This window comes from Dendrobates tinctorius, unplaced genomic scaffold, assembly GCF_039654945.1.
Source record: "Dendrobates tinctorius isolate UK_male_01 unplaced genomic scaffold, ASM3965494v1 ptg000008l, whole genome shotgun sequence".
In the NCBI taxonomy this organism is placed as follows: domain Eukaryota; kingdom Metazoa; phylum Chordata; class Amphibia; order Anura; family Dendrobatidae; genus Dendrobates; species Dendrobates tinctorius.
The window spans coordinates 48,524,706-48,544,546 of record NW_027361676.1 but is presented as its reverse complement, the minus strand read 5'-3'; the positions used below and the strand labels follow the sequence as shown (position 1 = coordinate 48,544,546).

At 33.5% G+C, this 19,841-nt stretch overlaps 13 non-coding genes across 13 annotated transcripts; all 13 read left to right on the top strand.

Moving 5' to 3' along the window:
* Positions 1 to 541: 541 nt before the first annotated feature.
* Positions 542 to 613, top strand: TRNAC-GCA (transfer RNA cysteine (anticodon GCA)). The gene has a single exon. It is a non-coding gene; the product is annotated as a tRNA-Cys (tRNA).
* Positions 614 to 3,540: 2,927 nt separating this feature from the next.
* Positions 3,541 to 3,612, top strand: TRNAC-GCA (transfer RNA cysteine (anticodon GCA)). The gene has a single exon. It is a non-coding gene; the product is annotated as a tRNA-Cys (tRNA).
* Positions 3,613 to 4,443: 831 nt separating this feature from the next.
* TRNAC-GCA (transfer RNA cysteine (anticodon GCA)) lies at positions 4,444 to 4,515 on the top strand. The gene has a single exon. It is a non-coding gene; the product is annotated as a tRNA-Cys (tRNA).
* Positions 4,516 to 6,284: 1,769 nt separating this feature from the next.
* Positions 6,285 to 6,356, top strand: TRNAC-GCA (transfer RNA cysteine (anticodon GCA)). The gene has a single exon. It is a non-coding gene; the product is annotated as a tRNA-Cys (tRNA).
* An 851-nt stretch (positions 6,357 to 7,207) lies between these two features.
* TRNAC-GCA (transfer RNA cysteine (anticodon GCA)) lies at positions 7,208 to 7,279 on the top strand. Its single transcript has one exon. It is a non-coding gene; the product is annotated as a tRNA-Cys (tRNA).
* Positions 7,280 to 8,135: 856 nt separating this feature from the next.
* On the top strand, positions 8,136 to 8,207 carry TRNAC-GCA (transfer RNA cysteine (anticodon GCA)). The gene has a single exon. It is a non-coding gene; the product is annotated as a tRNA-Cys (tRNA).
* A 2,927-nt stretch (positions 8,208 to 11,134) lies between these two features.
* On the top strand, positions 11,135 to 11,206 carry TRNAC-GCA (transfer RNA cysteine (anticodon GCA)). The gene has a single exon. It is a non-coding gene; the product is annotated as a tRNA-Cys (tRNA).
* Positions 11,207 to 12,037: 831 nt separating this feature from the next.
* Positions 12,038 to 12,109, top strand: TRNAC-GCA (transfer RNA cysteine (anticodon GCA)). Its single transcript has one exon. It is a non-coding gene; the product is annotated as a tRNA-Cys (tRNA).
* A 1,768-nt stretch (positions 12,110 to 13,877) lies between these two features.
* TRNAC-GCA (transfer RNA cysteine (anticodon GCA)) lies at positions 13,878 to 13,949 on the top strand. The gene has a single exon. It is a non-coding gene; the product is annotated as a tRNA-Cys (tRNA).
* Positions 13,950 to 14,800: 851 nt separating this feature from the next.
* TRNAC-GCA (transfer RNA cysteine (anticodon GCA)) lies at positions 14,801 to 14,872 on the top strand. The gene has a single exon. It is a non-coding gene; the product is annotated as a tRNA-Cys (tRNA).
* Positions 14,873 to 15,728: 856 nt separating this feature from the next.
* On the top strand, positions 15,729 to 15,800 carry TRNAC-GCA (transfer RNA cysteine (anticodon GCA)). The gene has a single exon. It is a non-coding gene; the product is annotated as a tRNA-Cys (tRNA).
* A 2,926-nt stretch (positions 15,801 to 18,726) lies between these two features.
* Positions 18,727 to 18,798, top strand: TRNAC-GCA (transfer RNA cysteine (anticodon GCA)). The gene has a single exon. It is a non-coding gene; the product is annotated as a tRNA-Cys (tRNA).
* An 831-nt stretch (positions 18,799 to 19,629) lies between these two features.
* TRNAC-GCA (transfer RNA cysteine (anticodon GCA)) lies at positions 19,630 to 19,701 on the top strand. Its single transcript has one exon. It is a non-coding gene; the product is annotated as a tRNA-Cys (tRNA).
* Positions 19,702 to 19,841: the final 140 nt, after the last annotated feature.

Sequence of the window (19,841 nt, the reverse complement as noted above, 5' to 3'; positions counted from 1 at the left end):
GCACAACAACATAAAGATGCAAATAGATTTCAGGTTTTCTGAGAAAAAAAAAAAAAAGAGTTTAGGTCTTTTAATATTAGGGGGTATATCTCAGTGGTAGACTGCAGTTCAAGAGATCTTTGGTTTAACTCCAAGTGCCCCCTGAAGATGCGTTTACAATGGATTAATAATACTGTACATGATTTCTTACCTACATATTTATGCAATCTTTTGAACCATGTGAAGTTGAATTCATGTTTTTGTGCTTTCTTAAAGCACATTGGTAGACTCTAAAACTAAGATTTGACTGGTAAAATAAAAATTCCTGAGAGTTCCTCTGTACTTTTTGCTAAAGTTAATTATTTTGAACAAAGAAAAATGCATATCAAAGTAAAAAAACACAACCATATATAAACTGAAGAAAATTTCAGGTTTCATGTTAAAAAAGAAGAGTTTACATTTTTCAAATATAGGTGGCATAGCTTAGTGGTAGAGCATTTGAACATTTTTCAGATTGCATGTTGAAAAAAAAAAAATTGAGCGTTTGCATTTTTCAAATATAGGGGGTATAGCTCAGTGGTAGCACATTTGACTGCACATCAAGAGGTCCTTGGTTCAACTCCGAGTGCCCCCTGAAGGTACATTTTCAACATATTAAAAATACATGCTTCGTTACCTATATATTTATACTAGATTTAGAACCGTATGAAGTTGAATTCATGTTTTCTTTATATGAATACTAGTTAAGAAATGCAGCAAAAAGTTTGAGAAATTTTGCCTGAAAAGAAATCTACAAAAGATATATAAAGCACATTGAAAGACTATAAAACTGAGAATTTACTTGTGATATAAAAATTACTGAGTGTTTCTCTGTACTTGTTGTATTAGTTTGTTATTTTTAACAAATAAAAATGTATATCAATGTAAAAAAAGGCACAACAACATAAAAATGCAAATAGATTTCATGTTTTATGAGAAAAAAAAAGAGTTTAGGTCTTTTAATATTAGGGGGTATATCTCAGTGGTAAACTGCAGATCAAGAGATCTTTGGTTTAACTCCAAGTGCCCCCTGAAGATGCGTTTACAATGGATTGATAATACTGTACATGATTTCTTACCTACATATTTATGCAAGCTTTTGAACCATGTGAAGTTGAATTCATGTTTTTGTGCTTTCTTAAAGCACATTGGTAGACTCTAAAACTAAGATTTGACTGGTAAAATAAAAATTCCTGAGAGTTCCTCTGTACTTTTTGCTAAAGTTAATTATTTTGAACAAAGAAAAATGCATATCAAAGTAAAAAAACACAACCATATATAAACTGAAGAAAATTTCAGGTTTCATGTTAAAAAAGAAGAGTTTACATTTTTCAAATATAGGTGGCATAGCTTAGTGGTAGAGCATTTGAACATTTTTCAGATTGCATGTTGAAAAAAAAAAGTGAGCGTCTGCATTTTTCAAATATAGGGGGGTATAGCTCAGTGGTAGAGCATTTGACTGCATATCAAGAAGTCCTTGGTTCAACTCCGTATGAGAACCGTATGAAGTTGAATTCATTTTTTCTTTATATGAATACTAGTTAAGAAATGCAGCAAAAAGTTTGAGAAATTTTGCCTGTAAAGAAATCTACAAAAGATATATAAAGCACATTGGAAGACTATAAGACTATAAAACTGAGAATTTACTTGTGATATAAAAATTAATGAGTGTTTCTCTCTACTTGTTGTATTAGTTTGTTATTTTTAACAAATAAAAATGTATATCAATGTAAAAAAGGCACAACAACATAAAACTGTGCAAATAGATTTCAGGTTTTATGAGGGGAAAAAAAAAAAAAAAAAAAAAAAGAGTTTAGGTCTTTTAATATTGGGGGTATACACTCACTGGCCACTTTATTAGGTACACCATGCTAGTAAGGGGTTGGACCCCCTTTTGCCTTCAGAACTGCCTCAATTCTTCGTGGCAGAGATTCAACAAGGTGCTGGAAGCATTCCTCAGAGATTTTGGACCATATTGACATGATGGCATCACACAGTTGGCGCAGATTTGTCGTCTGCACATCCCTGATGCGAATCTCCCGTTCCACCACATCCCAAAGATGCTCTATTGGATTGAGATCTAGTGACTGAGGAGGCCATTTGAGTACAGTAAACTCATTGTCATGTTCAAGAAACCAATCTGAGATGATTCGAGCTTTATGACATGGCGCATTATCCTGCTGAAAGTAGCCATCAGATGTTGGGTACATTGTGGTCATAAAGGGATGGACATGGTCAGCAACAATACTCAGGTAGGCTGTGGCGTTGCAACGATGCTCAATTGGTACCAAGGGGCCCAAAGAGTGCCCAGAAAAAATTCCCCACACCATGACACCACCACCACCAGCCTGAACCGTTGATACAAGGCAGGATGGATCCATGCTTTCATGTTGTTTACGCCAAATTCTGACCCTACCATCCGAATGTCGCAGCAGAAATCGAGACTCATCAGACCAGGCAACGTTTTTCCAATCTTCTACTGTCCAATTTCGATGAGCTTGTGCAAATTGTAGCCTCAGTTTCCTGTTCTTAGATGAGAGGAGTGGTACCCAGTGTGGTCTTCTGCTGCTGTAGCCCATCTGCCTCAAAGTTCGACGCACTGTGCGTTCAGAGATGCTCTTCTGCCTACCTTGGTTGTAACGGGTGGCAATTTGAGTCACTGTTGCCTTTCTATCAGCTCGAACCAGTCTGCCCATTCTCCTCTGACCTCTGGCATCAACATGGCATTTCCGGCCACAGAACTGCCGCTCACTGGATTTTTTTTCTTTTTCGGACCATTCTCTGTAAACCCCAGAGATGGTTGTGCGTGAAAATCCCAGTAGATCAGCAGTTTCTGAAATTCTCAGACCAGCCCTTCTGGCACCAACAATCATGCCACATTCAAAGGCACTCAAATCACCTTTCTTCCCCATACTGATGCTCGGTTTGAACTGCAGGAGATTGTCTTGACCATGTCTACATGCCTAAATGCACTGAGTTGCCGCCATGTGATTGGCTGATTAGAAATTAAGTCTTAACACACAGTTGGACAGGTGTACCTAATAAAGTGGCCAGTGAGTGTATCTCTGTGGTAGACAGTTACACTGCAGATCAAGAGATCTTTGGTTTAACTCCAAGTGCCCCCTGAAGATGCATTTACAATGGATTAATAATACTGTACATGATTTCTTACCTACATATTTATGCAAGCTTTTGAACCATGTGAAGTTGAATTCATGTTTTTGTGCTTTCTTAAAGCACATTGGTAGACTCTAAAACTAAGATTTGACTGGTAAAATAAAAATTCCTGAGAGTTCCTCTGTACTTTTTGCTAAAGTTAATTATTTTTAACAAAGAAGAATGCATATCAAAGTAAAAAAACACAACCATATATAAACTGAAGAAAATTTCAGGTTTCATGTTAAAAAAGAAGAGTTTACATTTTTCAAATATAGGTGGCATAGCTTAGTGGTAGAGCATTTGAACATTTTTCAGATTGCATGTTGAAACAAAAAAATTGAGCGTTTGCATTTTTTGAATATAGGGGGTATAGCTCAGTGGTAGAGCATTTGACTGCAGATCAAGAGGTCCTTGGTTCAACTCCGAGTGCCCCCTGAAGGTACATTTTCAACAGATTAAAAATACATGCTTCGCTACCTATATATTTATACTAGATTTAGAACCGTATGAAGTTGAATTCATGTTTTCTTTATATGAATACTAGTTAAGAAATGCAGCAAAAAGTTTGAGAAATTTTGCCTGAAAAGAAATCTACAAAAGATATATAAAGCACATTGAAAGACTATAAAACTGAGAATTTACTTGTGATATAAAAATTACTGAGTGTTTCTCTGTACTTGTATTAGTTTGTTATTTTTAACAAATAAAAATGTATATCAATGTAAAAAAAGGCACAACAACATAAAAATGCAAATAGATTTCATGTTTTATGAGAAAAAAAAAAGAGTTTAGGTCTTTTAATATTAGGGGGTATATCTCAGTGGTAAACTGCAGATCAAGAGATCTTTGGTTTAACTCCAAGTGCCCCCTGAAGATGCGTTTACAATGGATTGATAATACTGTACATGATTTCTTACCTACATATTTATGCAAGCTTTTGAACCATGTGAAGTTGAATTCATGTTTTTGTGCTTTCTTAAAGCACATTGGTAGACTCTAAAACTAAGATTTGACTGGTAAAATAAAAATTCCTGAGAGTTCCTCTGTACTTTTTGCTAAAGTTAATTATTTTGAACAAAGAAACATGCATATCAAAGTAAAAAAACACAACCATATATAAACTGAAGAAAATTTCAGGTTTCATGTTAAAAAAGAAGAGTTTACATTTTTCAAATATAGGTGGCATAGCTTAGTGGTAGAGCATTTGAACATTTTTCAGATTGCATGTTGAAAAAAAAAATTGAGCGTTTGCATTTTTCGAATATAGGCGGTATAGCTCAGTGGTAGAGCATTTGACTGCAGATCAAGAGGTCCTTGGTTCAACTCCGAGTGCCCCCTGAAGGTACATTTTCAACAGATTAAAAATACATGCTTCGCTACCTATATATTTATACTAGATTTAGAACCGTATGAAGTTGAATTCATGTTTTCTTTATATGAATACTAGTTAAGAAATGCAGCAAAAAGTTTGAGAAATTTTGCCTGTAAAGAAATCTACAAAAGATATATAAAGCACATTGAAAGACTATAGAACTGAGAATTTACTTGTGATATAAAAATTACTGAGTGTTTCTCTGTACTTGTTGTATTAGTTTGTTATTTTTAACAAATAAAAATGTATATCAATGTAAAAAAGGCACAACAACATAAAACTGTGCAAATAGATTTCATGTTTTATGAGAAAAAAAAAAAAAAAGAGTTTAGGTCTTTTAATATTAGGGGGTATATCTCAGTGGTAGACTGCAGGTCAAGAGATCTTTGGTTTAACTCCAAGTGCCCCATGAAGATGCGTTTACAATGGATTAATAAAACTGTACATGATTTCTTACCTACATATTTATGCAAGCTTTTGAACCATGTGAAGTTGAATTCATATTTTTGTGCTTTTTTAAAGCACATTGGTAGACTCTAAAACTAAGATTTGACTGGTAAAATAAAAATTCCTGAGAGTTCCTCTGTACTTTTTGCTAAAGTTAATTATTTTGAACAAAGAAAAATGCATATCAAAGTAAAAAAACACAACCATATATAAACTGAAGAAAATTTCAGGTTTCATGTTAAAAAAGAAGAGTTTACATTTTTCAAATATAGGTGGCATAGCTTAGTGGTAGAGCATTTGAACATTTTTCAGATTGCATGTTGAAAAAAAAAAATTGAGCGTTTGCATATTTCGAATATAGGGGGTATTTCTCAGTGGTAGAGCATTTGACTGCAGATCAAGAGGTCCTTGGTTCAACTACGAGTGCCCCCTGAAGGTACATTTTCAACAGATTAAAAATACATGCTTCGCTACCTATATATTTACACTAGATTTAGAACCGTATGAAGTTGAATTCATGTTTTCTTTATATGAATACTAGTTAAGAAATGCAGCAAAAAGTTTGAGAAATTTTGCCTGTAAAGAAATCTACAAAAGATATATAAAGCACATTGGAAGACTATAAAACTGAGAATTTACTTGTGATATAAAAATTAATGAGTGTTTCTCTGTACTTGTTGTATTAGTTTGTTATTTTTAACAAATAAAAATGTATATCAATGTAAAAAAGGCACAACAACATAAAACTGTGCAAATAGATTTCAGGTTTTATGAGGGAAAAAAAAAAAAAAAAAAAAATAGTTTAGGTCTTTTAATATTGGGGGTATATGTCAGTGGTAGACAGTTAGACTGCAGATCAAGAGATCTTTGGTTTAACTCCAAATGCCCCCTGAAGATGCGTTTACAATGGATTGATAATACTGTACATGATTTCTTACCTACATATTTATGCAAGCTTTTGAACCATGTGAAGTTGAATTCATGTTTTTGTGCTTTCTTAAAGCACATTGGTAGACTCTAAAACTAAGATTTGACTGGTAAAATAAAAATTCCTGAGAGTTCCTCTGTACTTTTTGCTAAAGTTAATTATTTTGAACAAAGAAAAATGCATATCAAAGTAAAAAAACACAACCATATATAAACTGAAGAAAATTTCAGGTTTCATGTTAAAAAAGAAGAGTTTACATTTTTCAAATATAGGTGGCATAGCTTAGTGGTAGAGCATTTGAACATTTTTCAGATTGTATGTTGAAAAAAAAAAATTGAGCGTTTGCATTTTTCGAATATAGGGGGTATAGCTCAGTGGTAGAGCTTTTGACTGCAGATCAAGAGGTCCTTGGTTCAACTCCAAGTGCCCCCTGAAGGTACATTTTCAACATATTAAAAATACATGCTTCGCTACCTATATATTTATACTAGATTTAGAACCGTATGAAGTTGAATTCATGTTTTCTTTATCTGAATACTAGTTAAGAAATGCAGCAAAAAGTTTGAGAAATTTTGCCTGTAAAGAAATCTACAAAAGATATATAAAGCACATTGGAAGACTATAAAACTGAGAATTTACTTGTGATATAAAAATTACTGAGTGTTTCTCTGTACTTGTTGTATTAGTTTGTTACTTTTAACAAATAAAAATGTATATCAATGTAAAAAAGGCACAACAACATAAAACTGTGCAAATAGATTTCAGGTTTTATGAGGGAAAAAAAAAAAAAAAAGAGTTTAGGCCTTTTAATATTAGGGGGTATATCTCAGTGGTAGACAGTTAGACTGCAGATCAAGAGATCTTTGGTTTAACTCCAAGTGCCCCCTGAAGGTGCGTTTACAATGGATTAATAATACTGTACATGATTTCTTACCTACATATTTATGCAAGCTTTTGAACCATGTGAAGTTGAATTCATGTTTTTGTGCTTTCTTAAAGCACATTGGTAGACTCTAAAACTAAGATTTGACTGGTAAAATAAAAATTCCTGAGAGTTCCTCTGTACTTTTTGCTAAAGTTAATTATTTTTAACAAAGAAAAATGCATATCAAAGTAAAAAAACACAACCATATATAAACTGAAGAAAATTTCAGGTTTCATGTTAAAAAAGAAGAGTTTACATTTTTCAAATATAGGTGGCATAGCTTAGTGGTAGAGCATTTGAACATTTTTCAGATTGCATGTTGAAAAAAAAAATTGAGCGTTTGCTTTTTTCAAATATAGGGGGTATAGCTCAGTGGTAGAGCATTTGACTGCAGATCAAGAGGTCCTTGGTTCAACTCCGAGTGCCCCCTGAAGGTACATTTTCAACAGATTATTAATACATGCTTCGCTACCTATATATTTATACTAGATTTAGAACCGTATGAAGTTGAATTCATGTTTTCTTTATATGAATACTAGTTAAGAAATGCAGCAAAAAGTTTGAGAAATTTTGCCTGTAAAGAAATCTACAAAAGATATATAAAGCACATTGGAAGACTATAAAACTGAGAATTTACTTGTGATATAAAAATTAATGAGTGTTTCTCTGTACTTGTTGTATTAGTTTGTTATTTTTAACAAATAAAAATGTATATCAATGTAAAAAAGGCACAACAACATAAAACTGTGCAAATAGATTTCAGGTTTTATGAGGGAAAAAAAAAAAAAAAAAAAAATAGTTTAGGTCTTTTAATATTGGGGGTATATCTCAGTGGTAGACAGTTAGACTGCAGATCAAGAGATCTTTGGTTTAACTCCAAGTGCCCCCTGAAGATGCGTTTACAATGGATTGATAATACTGTACATGATTTCTTACCTACATATTTATGCAAGCTTTTGAACCATGTGAAGTTGAATTCATGTTTTTGTGCTTTCTTAAAGCACATTGGTAGACTCTAAAACTAAGATTTGACTGGTAAAATAAAAATTCCTGAGAGTTCCTCTGTACTTTTTGCTAAAGTTAATTATTTTGAACAAAGAAAAATGCATATCAAAGTAAAAAAACACAACCATATATAAACTGAAGAAAATTTCAGGTTTCATGTTAAAAAAGAAGAGTTTACATTTTTCAAATATAGGTGGCATAGCTTAGTGGTAGAGCATTTGAACATTTTTCAGATTGTATGTTGAAAAAAAAAAATTGAGCGTTTGCATTTTTCGAATATAGGGGGTATAGCTCAGTGGTAGCACATTTGACTGCACATCAAGAGGTCCTTGGTTCAACTCCGAGTGCCCCCTGAAGGTACATTTTCAACATATTAAAAATACATGCTTCGTTACCTATATATTTATACTAGATTTAGAACCGTATGAAGTTGAATTCATGTTTTCTTTATATGAATACTAGTTAAGAAATGCAGCAAAAAGTTTGAGAAATTTTGCCTGAAAAGAAATCTACAAAAGATATATAAAGCACATTGAAAGACTATAAAACTGAGAATTTACTTGTGATATAAAAATTACTGAGTGTTTCTCTGTACTTGTTGTATTAGTTTGTTATTTTTAACAAATAAAAATGTATATCAATGTAAAAAAAGGCACAACAACATAAAAATGCAAATAGATTTCATGTTTTATGAGAAAAAAAAAGAGTTTAGGTCTTTTAATATTAGGGGGTATATCTCAGTGGTAAACTGCAGATCAAGAGATCTTTGGTTTAACTCCAAGTGCCCCCTGAAGATGCGTTTACAATGGATTGATAATACTGTACATGATTTCTTACCTACATATTTATGCAAGCTTTTGAACCATGTGAAGTTGAATTCATGTTTTTGTGCTTTCTTAAAGCACATTGGTAGACTCTAAAACTAAGATTTGACTGGTAAAATAAAAATTCCTGAGAGTTCCTCTGTACTTTTTGCTAAAGTTAATTATTTTGAACAAAGAAAAATGCATATCAAAGTAAAAAAACACAACCATATATAAACTGAAGAAAATTTCAGGTTTCATGTTAAAAAAGAAGAGTTTACATTTTTCAAATATAGGTGGCATAGCTTAGTGGTAGAGCATTTGAACATTTTTCAGATTGCATGTTGAAAAAAAAAAGTGAGCGTCTGCATTTTTCAAATATAGGGGGGTATAGCTCAGTGGTAGAGCATTTGACTGCATATCAAGAAGTCCTTGGTTCAACTCCGTATGAGAACCGTATGAAGTTGAATTCATTTTTTCTTTATATGAATACTAGTTAAGAAATGCAGGAAAAAGTTTGAGAAATTTTGCCTGTAAAGAAATCTACAAAAGATATATAAAGCACATTGGAAGACTATAAGACTATAAAACTGAGAATTTACTTGTGATATAAAAATTAATGAGTGTTTCTCTCTACTTGTTGTATTAGTTTGTTATTTTTAACAAATAAAAATGTATATCAATGTAAAAAAGGCACAACAACATAAAACTGTGCAAATAGATTTCAGGTTTTATGAGGGGAAAAAAAAAAAAAAAAAAAAAAAGAGTTTAGGTCTTTTAATATTGGGGGTATACACTCACTGGCCACTTTATTAGGTACACCATGCTAGTAAGGGGTTGGACCCCCTTTTGCCTTCAGAACTGCCTCAATTCTTCGTGGCAGAGATTCAACAAGGTGCTGGAAGCATTCCTCAGAGATTTTGGACCATATTGACATGATGGCATCACACAGTTGGCGCAGATTTGTCGTCTGCACATCCCTGATGCGAATCTCCCGTTCCACCACATCCCAAAGATGCTCTATTGGATTGAGATCTAGTGACTGAGGAGGCCATTTGAGTACAGTAAACTCATTGTCATGTTCAAGAAACCAATCTGAGATGATTCGAGCTTTATGACATGGCGCATTATCCTGCTGAAAGTAGCCATCAGATGTTGGGTACATTGTGGTCATAAAGGGATGGACATGGTCAGCAACAATACTCAGGTAGGCTGTGGCGTTGCAACGATGCTCAATTGGTACCAAGGGGCCCAAAGAGTGCCCAGAAAAAATTCCCCACACCATGACACCACCACCACCAGCCTGAACCGTTGATACAAGGCAGGATGGATCCATGCTTTCATGTTGTTTACGCCAAATTCTGACCCTACCATCCGAATGTCGCAGCAGAAATCGAGACTCATCAGACCAGGCAACGTTTTTCCAATCTTCTACTGTCCAATTTCGATGAGCTTGTGCAAATTGTAGCCTCAGTTTCCTGTTCTTAGATGAGAGGAGTGGTACCCAGTGTGGTCTTCTGCTGCTGTAGCCCATCTGCCTCAAAGTTCGACGCACTGTGCGTTCAGAGATGCTCTTCTGCCTACCTTGGTTGTAACGGGTGGCAATTTGAGTCACTGTTGCCTTTCTATCAGCTCGAACCAGTCTGCCCATTCTCCTCTGACCTCTGGCATCAACATGGCATTTCCGGCCACAGAACTGCCGCTCACTGGATTTTTTTTCTTTTTCGGACCATTCTCTGTAAACCCCAGAGATGGTTGTGCGTGAAAATCCCAGTAGATCAGCAGTTTCTGAAATTCTCAGACCAGCCCTTCTGGCACCAACAATCATGCCACATTCAAAGGCACTCAAATCACCTTTCTTCCCCATACTGATGCTCGGTTTGAACTGCAGGAGATTGTCTTGACCATGTCTACATGCCTAAATGCACTGAGTTGCCGCCATGTGATTGGCTGATTAGAAATTAAGTCTTAACACACAGTTGGACAGGTGTACCTAATAAAGTGGCCAGTGAGTGTATCTCTGTGGTAGACAGTTACACTGCAGATCAAGAGATCTTTGGTTTAACTCCAAGTGCCCCCTGAAGATGCATTTACAATGGATTAATAATACTGTACATGATTTCTTACCTACATATTTATGCAAGCTTTTGAACCATGTGAAGTTGAATTCATGTTTTTGTGCTTTCTTAAAGCACATTGGTAGACTCTAAAACTAAGATTTGACTGGTAAAATAAAAATTCCTGAGAGTTCCTCTGTACTTTTTGCTAAAGTTAATTATTTTTAACAAAGAAGAATGCATATCAAAGTAAAAAAACACAACCATATATAAACTGAAGAAAATTTCAGGTTTCATGTTAAAAAAGAAGAGTTTACATTTTTCAAATATAGGTGGCATAGCTTAGTGGTAGAGCATTTGAACATTTTTCAGATTGCATGTTGAAACAAAAAAATTGAGCGTTTGCATTTTTTGAATATAGGGGGTATAGCTCAGTGGTAGAGCATTTGACTGCAGATCAAGAGGTCCTTGGTTCAACTCCGAGTGCCCCCTGAAGGTACATTTTCAACAGATTAAAAATACATGCTTCGCTACCTATATATTTATACTAGATTTAGAACCGTATGAAGTTGAATTCATGTTTTCTTTATATGAATACTAGTTAAGAAATGCAGCAAAAAGTTTGAGAAATTTTGCCTGAAAAGAAATCTACAAAAGATATATAAAGCACATTGAAAGACTATAAAACTGAGAATTTACTTGTGATATAAAAATTACTGAGTGTTTCTCTGTACTTGTATTAGTTTGTTATTTTTAACAAATAAAAATGTATATCAATGTAAAAAAAGGCACAACAACATAAAAATGCAAATAGATTTCATGTTTTATGAGAAAAAAAAAAGAGTTTAGGTCTTTTAATATTAGGGGGTATATCTCAGTGGTAAACTGCAGATCAAGAGATCTTTGGTTTAACTCCAAGTGCCCCCTGAAGATGCGTTTACAATGGATTGATAATACTGTACATGATTTCTTACCTACATATTTATGCAAGCTTTTGAACCATGTGAAGTTGAATTCATGTTTTTGTGCTTTCTTAAAGCACATTGGTAGACTCTAAAACTAAGATTTGACTGGTAAAATAAAAATTCCTGAGAGTTCCTCTGTACTTTTTGCTAAAGTTAATTATTTTGAACAAAGAAACATGCATATCAAAGTAAAAAAACACAACCATATATAAACTGAAGAAAATTTCAGGTTTCATGTTAAAAAAGAAGAGTTTACATTTTTCAAATATAGGTGGCATAGCTTAGTGGTAGAGCATTTGAACATTTTTCAGATTGCATGTTGAAAAAAAAAATTGAGCGTTTGCATTTTTCGAATATAGGCGGTATAGCTCAGTGGTAGAGCATTTGACTGCAGATCAAGAGGTCCTTGGTTCAACTCCGAGTGCCCCCTGAAGGTACATTTTCAACAGATTAAAAATACATGCTTCGCTACCTATATATTTATACTAGATTTAGAACCGTATGAAGTTGAATTCATGTTTTCTTTATATGAATACTAGTTAAGAAATGCAGCAAAAAGTTTGAGAAATTTTGCCTGTAAAGAAATCTACAAAAGATATATAAAGCACATTGAAAGACTATAGAACTGAGAATTTACTTGTGATATAAAAATTACTGAGTGTTTCTCTGTACTTGTTGTATTAGTTTGTTATTTTTAACAAATAAAAATGTATATCAATGTAAAAAAGGCACAACAACATAAAACTGTGCAAATAGATTTCATGTTTTATGAGAAAAAAAAAAAAAAAGAGTTTAGGTCTTTTAATATTAGGGGGTATATCTCAGTGGTAGACTGCAGGTCAAGAGATCTTTGGTTTAACTCCAAGTGCCCCATGAAGATGCGTTTACAATGGATTAATAAAACTGTACATGATTTCTTACCTACATATTTATGCAAGCTTTTGAACCATGTGAAGTTGAATTCATATTTTTGTGCTTTTTTAAAGCACATTGGTAGACTCTAAAACTAAGATTTGACTGGTAAAATAAAAATTCCTGAGAGTTCCTCTGTACTTTTTGCTAAAGTTAATTATTTTGAACAAAGAAAAATGCATATCAAAGTAAAAAAACACAACCATATATAAACTGAAGAAAATTTCAGGTTTCATGTTAAAAAAGAAGAGTTTACATTTTTCAAATATAGGTGGCATAGCTTAGTGGTAGAGCATTTGAACATTTTTCAGATTGCATGTTGAAAAAAAAAAATTGAGCGTTTGCATATTTCGAATATAGGGGGTATTTCTCAGTGGTAGAGCATTTGACTGCAGATCAAGAGGTCCTTGGTTCAACTACGAGTGCCCCCTGAAGGTACATTTTCAACAGATTAAAAATACATGCTTCGCTACCTATATATTTACACTAGATTTAGAACCGTATGAAGTTGAATTCATGTTTTCTTTATATGAATACTAGTTAAGAAATGCAGCAAAAAGTTTGAGAAATTTTGCCTGTAAAGAAATCTACAAAAGATATATAAAGCACATTGGAAGACTATAAAACTGAGAATTTACTTGTGATATAAAAATTAATGAGTGTTTCTCTGTACTTGTTGTATTAGTTTGTTATTTTTAACAAATAAAAATGTATATCAATGTAAAAAAGGCACAACAACATAAAACTGTGCAAATAGATTTCAGGTTTTATGAGGGAAAAAAAAAAAAAAAAAAAATAGTTTAGGTCTTTTAATATTGGGGGTATATGTCAGTGGTAGACAGTTAGACTGCAGATCAAGAGATCTTTGGTTTAACTCCAAATGCCCCCTGAAGATGCGTTTACAATGGATTGATAATACTGTACATGATTTCTTACCTACATATTTATGCAAGCTTTTGAACCATGTGAAGTTGAATTCATGTTTTTGTGCTTTCTTAAAGCACATTGGTAGACTCTAAAACTAAGATTTGACTGGTAAAATAAAAATTCCTGAGAGTTCCTCTGTACTTTTTGCTAAAGTTAATTATTTTGAACAAAGAAAAATGCATATCAAAGTAAAAAAACACAACCATATATAAACTGAAGAAAATTTCAGGTTTCATGTTAAAAAAGAAGAGTTTACATTTTTCAAATATAGGTGGCATAGCTTAGTGGTAGAGCATTTGAACATTTTTCAGATTGTATGTTGAAAAAAAAAAATTGAGCGTTTGCATTTTTCGAATATAGGGGGTATAGCTCAGTGGTAGAGCTTTTGACTGCAGATCAAGAGGTCCTTGGTTCAACTCCAAGTGCCCCCTGAAGGTACATTTTCAACATATTAAAAATACATGCTTCGCTACCTATATATTTATACTAGATTTAGAACCGTATGAAGTTGAATTCATGTTTTCTTTATCTGAATACTAGTTAAGAAATGCAGCAAAAAGTTTGAGAAATTTTGCCTGTAAAGAAATCTACAAAAGATATATAAAGCACATTGGAAGACTATAAAACTGAGAATTTACTTGTGATATAAAAATTACTGAGTGTTTCTCTGTACTTGTTGTATTAGTTTGTTACTTTTAACAAATAAAAATGTATATCAATGTAAAAAAGGCACAACAACATAAAACTGTGCAAATAGATTTCAGGTTTTATGAGGGAAAAAAAAAAAAAAAAGAGTTTAGGCCTTTTAATATTAGGGGGTATATCTCAGTGGTAGACAGTTAGACTGCAGATCAAGAGATCTTTGGTTTAACTCCAAGTGCCCCCTGAAGGTGCGTTTACAATGGATTAATAATACTGTACATGATTTCTTACCTACATATTTATGCAAGCTTTTGAACCATGTGAAGTTGAATTCATGTTTTTGTGCTTTCTTAAAGCACATTGGTAGACTCTAAAACTAAGATTTGACTGGTAAAATAAAAATTCCTGAGAGTTCCTCTGTACTTTTTGCTAAAGTTAATTATTTTTAACAAAGAAAAATGCATATCAAAGTAAAAAAACACAACCATATATAAACTGAAGAAAATTTCAGGTTTCATGTTAAAAAAGAAGAGTTTACATTTTTCAAATATAGGTGGCATAGCTTAGTGGTAGAGCATTTGAACATTTTTCAGATTGCATGTTGAAAAAAAAAATTGAGCGTTTGCTTTTTTCAAATATAGGGGGTATAGCTCAGTGGTAGAGCATTTGACTGCAGATCAAGAGGTCCTTGGTTCAACTCCGAGTGCCCCCTGAAGGTACATTTTCAACAGATTATTAATACATGCTTCGCTACCTATATATTTATACTAGATTTAGAACCGTATGAAGTTGAATTCATGTTTTCTTTATATGAATACTAGTTAAGAAATGCAGCAAAAAGTTTGAGAAATTTTGCCTGTAAAGAAATCTACAAAAGATATATAAAGCACATTGGAAGACTATAAAACTGAGAATTTACTTGTGATATAAAAATTAATGAGTGTTTCTCTGTACTTGTTGTATTAGTTTGTTATTTTTAACAAATAAAAATGTATATCAATGTAAAAAAGGCACAACAACATAAAACTGTGCAAATAGATTTCAGGTTTTATGAGGGAAAAAAAAAAAAAAAAAAAAATAGTTTAGGTCTTTTAATATTGGGGGTATATCTCAGTGGTAGACAGTTAGACTGCAGATCAAGAGATCTTTGGTTTAACTCCAAGTGCCCCCTGAAGATGCGTTTACAATGGATTGATAATACTGTACATGATTTCTTACCTACATATTTATGCAAGCTTTTGAACCATGTGAAGTTGAATTCATGTTTTTGTGCTTTCTTAAAGCACATTGGTAGACTCTAAAACTAAGATTTGACTGGTAAAATAAAAATTCCTGAGAGTTCCTCTGTACTTTTTGCTAAAGTTAATTATTTTGAACAAAGAAAAATGCATATCAAAGTAAAAAAACACAACCATATATAAACTGAAGAAAATTTCAGGTTTCATGTTAAAAAAGAAGAGTTTACATTTTTCAAATATAGGTGGCATAGCTTAGTGGTAGAGCATTTGAACATTTTTCAGATTGTATGTTGAAAAAAAAAAATTGAGCGTTTGCATTTTTCGAATATAGGGGGTATAGCTCAGTGGTAGCACATTTGACTGCACATCAAGAGGTCCTTGGTTCAACTCCGAGTGCCCCCTGAAGGTACATTTTCAACATATTAAAAATACATGCTTCGTTACCTATATATTTATACTAGATTTAGAACCGTATGAAGTTGAATTCATGTTTTCTTTATATGAATACTAGTTAAGAAATGCAGCAAAAAGTTTGAGAAATTTTGCCTGAAAAGAAATCTACAAAAGATATATAAAGCACATTGAAAGACTATAAAACTGAGAATTTACTTGTGATATAAAAATTACTGAGTGTTTCTCTGTACTTGTTGTATTAGTTTGTTATTTTTAACAAATAAAAATGTATATCAATGTAAAAAAAGGCACAACAACATAAAAATGCAAATAGATTTCATGTTTTATGAGAAAAAAAAAGAGTTTAGGTCTTTTAATATTAGGGGGTATATCTCAGTGGTAAACTGCAGATCAAGAGATCTTTGGTTTAACTCCAAGTGCCCCCTGAAGATGCGTTTACAATGGATTGATAATACTGTACATGATTTCTTACCTACATATTTATGCAAGCTTTTGAACCATGTGAAGTTGAATTCATGTTTTTGTGCTTTCTTAAAGCACATTGGTAGACTCTAAAACTAAGATTTGACTGGTAAAATAAAAATTCCTGAGAGTTCCTCTGTACTTTTTGCTAAAGTTAATTATTTTGAACAAAGAAAAATGCATATCAAAGTAAAAAAACACAACCATATATAAACTGAAGAAAATTTCAGGTTTCATGTTAAAAAAGAAGAGTTTACATTTTTCAAATATAGGTGGCATAGCTTAGTGGTAGAGCATTTGAACATTTTTCAGATTGCATGTTGAAAAAAAAAAGTGAGCGTCTGCATTTTTCAAATATAGGGGGGTATAGCTCAGTGGTAGAGCATTTGACTGCATATCAAGAAGTCCTTGGTTCAACTCCGTATGAGAACCGTATGAAGTTGAATTCATTTTTTCTTTATATGAATACTAGTTAAGAAATGCAGCAAAAAGTTTGAGAAATTTTGCCTGTAAAGAAATCTACAAAAGATATATAAAGCACATTGGAAGACTATAAGACTATAAAACTGAGAATTTACTTGTGATATAAAAATTAATGAGTGTTTCTCTCTACTTGTTGTATTAGTTTGTTATTTTTAACAAATAAAAATGTATATCAATGTAAAAAAGGCACAACAACATAAAACTGTGCAAATAGATTTCAGGTTTTATGAGGGGAAAAAAAAAAAAAAAAAAAAAAAGAGTTTAGGTCTTTTAATATTGGGGGTATACACTCACTGGCCACTTTATTAGGTACACCATGCTAGTAAGGGGTTGGACCCCCTTTTGCCTTCAGAACTGCCTCAATTCTTCGTGGCAGAGATTCAACAAGGTGCTGGAAGCATTCCTCAGAGATTTTGGACCATATTGACATGATGGCATCACACAGTTGGCGCAGATTTGTCGTCTGCACATCCCTGATGCGAATCTCCCGTTCCACCACATCCCAAAGATGCTCTATTGGATTGAGATCTAGTGACTGAGGAGGCCATTTGAGTACAGTAAACTCATTGTCATGTTCAAGAAACCAATCTGAGATGATTCGAGCTTTATGACATGGCGCATTATCCTGCTGAAAGTAGCCATCAGATGTTGGGTACATTGTGGTCATAAAGGGATGGACATGGTCAGCAACAATACTCAGGTAGGCTGTGGCGTTGCAACGATGCTCAATTGGTACCAAGGGGCCCAAAGAGTGCCCAGAAAAAATTCCCCACACCATGACACCACCACCACCAGCCTGAACCGTTGATACAAGGCAGGATGGATCCATGCTTTCATGTTGTTTACGCCAAATTCTGACCCTACCATCCGAATGTCGCAGCAGAAATCGAGACTCATCAGACCAGGCAACGTTTTTCCAATCTTCTACTGTCCAATTTCGATGAGCTTGTGCAAATTGTAGCCTCAGTTTCCTGTTCTTAGATGAGAGGAGTGGTACCCAGTGTGGTCTTCTGCTGCTGTAGCCCATCTGCCTCAAAGTTCGACGCACTGTGCGTTCAGAGATGCTCTTCTGCCTACCTTGGTTGTAACGGGTGGCAATTTGAGTCACTGTTGCCTTTCTATCAGCTCGAACCAGTCTGCCCATTCTCCTCTGACCTCTGGCATCAACATGGCATTTCCGGCCACAGAACTGCCGCTCACTGGATTTTTTTTCTTTTTCGGACCATTCTCTGTAAACCCCAGAGATGGTTGTGCGTGAAAATCCCAGTAGATCAGCAGTTTCTGAAATTCTCAGACCAGCCCTTCTGGCACCAACAATCATGCCACATTCAAAGGCACTCAAATCACCTTTCTTCCCCATACTGATGCTCGGTTTGAACTGCAGGAGATTGTCTTGACCATGTCTACATGCCTAAATGCACTGAGTTGCCGCCATGTGATTGGCTGATTAGAAATTAAGTCTTAACACACAGTTGGACAGGTGTACCTAATAAAGTGGCCAGTGAGTGTATCTCTGTGGTAGACAGTTACACTGCAGATCAAGAGATCTTTGGTTTAACTCCAAGTGCCCCCTGAAGATGCATTTACAATGGATTAATAATACTGTACATGATTTCTTACCTACATATTTATGCAAGCTTTTGAACCATGTGAAGTTGAATTCATGTTTTTGTGCTTTCTTAAAGCACATTGGTAGACTCTAAAACTAAGATTTGACTGGTAAAATAAAAATTCCTGAGAGTTCCTCTGTACTTTTTGCTAAAGTTAATTATTTTTAAAAAGAAGAATGCATATCAAAGTAAAAAAACACAACCATATATAAACTGAAGAAAATTTCAGGTTTCATGTTAAAAAAGAAGAGTTTACATTTTTCAAATATAGGTGGCATAGCTTAGTGGTAGAGCATTTGAACATTTTTCAGATTGCATGTTGAAACAAAAAAATTGAGCGTTTGCATTTTTTGAATATAGGGGGTATAGCTCAGTGGTAGAGCATTTGACTGCAGATCAAGAGGTCCTTGGTTCAACTCCGAGTGCCCCCTGAAGGTACATTTTCAACAGATTAAAAATACATGCTTCGCTACCTATATATTTATACTAGATTTAGAACCGTATGAAGTTGAATTCATGTTTTCTTTATATGAATACTAGTTAAGAAATGCAGCAAAAAGTTTGAGAAATTTTGCCTGAAAAGAAATCTACAAAAGATATATAAAGCACATTGAAAGACTATAAAACTGAGAATTTACTTGTGATATAAAAATTACTGAGTGTTTCTCTGTACTTGTATTAGTTTGTTATTTTTAACAAATAAAAATGTATATCAATGTAAAAAAAGGCACAACAACATAAAAATGCAAATAGATTTCATGTTTTATGAGAAAAAAAAAAGAGTTTAGGTCTTTTAATATTAGGGGGTATATCTCAGTGGTAAACTGCAGATCAAGAGATCTTTGGTTTAACTCCAAGTGCCCCCTGAAGATGCGTTTACAATGGATTGATAATACTGTACATGATTTCTTACCTACATATTTATGCAAGCTTTTGAACCATGTGAAGTTGAATTCATGTTTTTGTGCTTTCTTAAAACACATTGGTAGACTCTAAAACTAAGATTTGACTGGTAAAATAAAAATTCCTGAGAGTTCCTCTGTACTTTTTGCTAAAGTTAATTATTTTGAACAAAGAAACATGCATATCAAAGTAAAAAAACACAACCATATATAAACTGAAGAAAATTTCAGGTTTCATGTTAAAAAAGAAGAGTTTACATTTTTCAAATATAGGTGGCATAGCTTAGTGGTAGAGCATTTGAACATTTTTCAGATTGCATGTTGAAAAAAAAAATTGAGCGTTTGCATTTTTCGAATATAGGCGGTATAGCTCAGTGGTAGAGCATTTGACTGCAGATCAAGAGGTCCTTGGTTCAACTCCGAGTGCCCCCTGAAGGTACATTTTCAACAGATTAAAAATACATGCTTCGCTACCTATATATTTATACTAGATTTAGAACCGTATGAAGTTGAATTCATGTTTTCTTTATATGAATACTAGTTAAGAAATGCAGCAAAAAGTTTGAGAAATT